Source organism: Bombina bombina, chromosome 5 (genome assembly GCF_027579735.1).
Source record: "Bombina bombina isolate aBomBom1 chromosome 5, aBomBom1.pri, whole genome shotgun sequence".
Taxonomy (NCBI): domain Eukaryota; kingdom Metazoa; phylum Chordata; class Amphibia; order Anura; family Bombinatoridae; genus Bombina; species Bombina bombina.
In genome coordinates this window covers 506,220,949-506,224,186 of record NC_069503.1, presented here as the reverse complement: position 1 = coordinate 506,224,186, position 3,238 = coordinate 506,220,949, and positions in this window count along the sequence as shown.

Below are 3,238 nucleotides of genomic sequence, written 5' to 3'. Positions count from 1 at the left end.
TTTAGGTCTATCATTGAACAGCACCAATGAGGGGGAGAGTTTGAGTGAAGGTTCCATTCATTTAGCTAGTATTCCCTCAATTGATGTCCAAAAGCCTGTCAAAAATGGTCAGGACCACCAAATGTGCGAAAGTGTTCCCGACTCCCCACAACCCCTCCAGCAAAGGCAGGACGCAGAACTAAAAATCGATTGCAGCCTTACAGGAGTGAGGTACCACCTTGACAAAATTTTGTAGTTCATTTCTAGGATTTGTGTAGAAGATTTGTATGTTAATTCAAACAATTTGGCCCACTTGTTTGGGTGTATCTCCACTGATAACTCTTTATGCCACCCCCTGGTATAGCCAGGCAGTGCTTTATATATTAGGCCATCAATTGTCCTCCTGGCTATGGATAGGGAGCCTCTTAAAGCTGTGTGCTGTTTACAGAGTCCTTCAAAGCATGTGAGAGGTGTTAATAGAGAAGACCTGTGTGGGGAGAGTTGTAATAGATTTTAAAGTTGACAGTATTTTAGCCAATTGGTATAAGCCCCACCTAATATATTTTCTAAATCTTGTATTGGTTTCAATTTCCCATGCTGGGAGCTAAATTTCTTATTCAAAATTCCATTGCACCAGGTTCCTGTAAATGTTACTATGCAGCATGATGTAAATGGTCTAGCTGGGGTCTACAAAGGAACCTGGATCCCCTTTCAGCAAATGTTAATCACTTGATAAAAATTTTTAGCTTGTCTTTTTGATTCAGGTTTAGCTTATTGTTCTATTAAAGGGATGGTGAGCTTAAAAGTATCTTATTGTCATTATACAAGATTACTTATAATAAAATATTGCTCAAATACCTTGCGTTGCACTTCTTTTACAGTTCGCTTTCTATTCTGTCTTAAAAAATGGTGGTTTCCAAACCCACCTTGAGGCTAATTTGCATTAGCCAATAACTGTAGGCAACCTGTGTTCTCCCTTTCCTTGCAGTCCTGGGTATTTCTCAACAGCCCACACATGCGCTCTGGTATCCAATAATTTTACGCATGCGCATTCCAATCCAGACTTCCCTGCCAGACGTCACTGCTGTAGCGGTCACGTGACAGTAGTTAGTCCTGAATTGGAGCCAGGGACGCAGCATCAGAACCATTGAAGAGTGAGAGAGGCATCATTTTGAATGTAAGTATAATGGAATCTCTCCTAGATATACGATCATTGTAAATAAGTACTTTTTTTAATTGTAATGATACTGTACACAGCAAGTTTAAGGATCTATTGCTCATACTTGCTATTAGGCTGACAATGGGCATATAACATTGTGAATATAGTATATAGAGACATTACGCTATACGCATGCGACTACATTTTCAGAAGACCTCGCAAAAGTTTTCAAGTAATGCTTTGCCCATGCGTATGGATGTTAACGCAAAAGCGCATGCGTTGCTGGGAGTAAATAGATGCAAATATATTCTAAATTGATAGGTGTCATATATACTAGCTGTACCTTTAAACATAACTCCTCCTCAGCCTGTAATCAACCTTTATAAGGTGTGAATCTCCTACACTAATTGCTTGAATATTGCAAGCTGTAAGGTGTGTTCATCTGTTCACTCCAGTTTTGTGTGCCTTGTTCCTGCTATGGATCAATATCCAGCTATATCTCTTTGTGCTACCTCTCTCCGGACATTCCTATCCTTGTATCCTTCTGATTCTCCTCTCCCTGCCTTTCACAGATGCTCCGCATTCCGCTTACAGACCGATCTGCCTGAGACATGTTCTCAGCCGCCAACAACCATATTCTAATACTAACAGCAGACTCACAGCGGCTCCACGCCGCTTTCACCACCACAGCCTTTCTTTCTCCTTCACCGGATCTAACTCTACTGCTGCTGTACCAACATTAACATAAACACAAGTATTCTTCTAACGGAGTTCCTCTTCATATACAGTTTCATGTGCATCAGACTGACTTATAAATATTTATCCTTGCATCTTGGTTGCTTATGCTACTAATACTCTCTCCTTGTATGGGCAGATACATATTTTGATAATATTCCAAGTCTATCCACAGTATGAATAAGAACTTCAAGCCTAGGAAATTGATTCTTATCTAATCTCTGATTCTGATATACTTCCTCTCACGGCTTGAGAAGAGAACAACACTTTTCTCTCAACTTTCATTTAAACAAAACTGCTACTAAGTTGTTCCATTCAGGCCATTAGAATAATTCTGGTCTGTCTCAACACGTAGCTACACACTAACCTTATAAAATATCATCTTATTCTAACTAGTTACTAAACTAGTTAAGGGTGTTGCAGAATATTCAATCCCTATATAACATTAAAATTGGGATACAATGGATCCTAATTAAGTAGCCAATCATATAGCTACATTAAATAAAAAAGTGGATATCTTGGCACAAGGTCTGACAGATGTACAAGCTGCAAATAACTCTTTAAATTCTCTAATAACAGATATTATGAAGGCAAAGAAATCAGAGACCCCTGAACCCCATATTAATCCACCAACACCCTTTTCAGGTAATAGAGGCGAAATAAAAGTGTGCACAATGATCTCCTATCTAACCGGAGAACCCAGAGCATGGGCTAATCGGTTCTTTGAAAACAGTGATCCTATCCTAGATTATGTAAGAAATAGATCTGAAAAAACAGAATAAATGGAGCACAACACAGTGCACCAAAGTGCACAGGAAATCTAAGTGCAGTAGTTAAAAGTATCAATTTATTAATAAAAGCTCATAAAAGATGTACACTCACAGAGATAACCTCAAACATGTGAGGTATGTTTCAGTATATATTGAAAGATGTTCTCCTTAGAGCCGCAGGTGTAGCTCATCCCTACATGTCCCTCAGCGTCCACACAGTGGGTAGTATAGGGTAAAACATTACTTTTTCATTTATAAGTCCCAAATACAGATATAAGAGTCACACAGGGTATGATGAACACTGGCCCGTAGTGTAAAAAGAGGCTAATAAGCTCTCAAAGATGGAGACAGTGTGTTTGGGAAAAATGGCTGCTCTGTAAAAGCCGGCTCCAGTACAGCAGTTACCACCAACACGCTTGTGTCAACCATCACGTATGATGGGTGTGGCCTAACGCATTTCGCGGGGCTCCTTCCTGCTTCGTCAGAGGCGATGCCTATCCTCCTCATTGATCTTCCTTATATGGTAACCACACTGCCACACCTCCCCTATTTATTGGATAAAAGGGAGAGTGAGCAGCAGAGAAAAAAGGAGTAA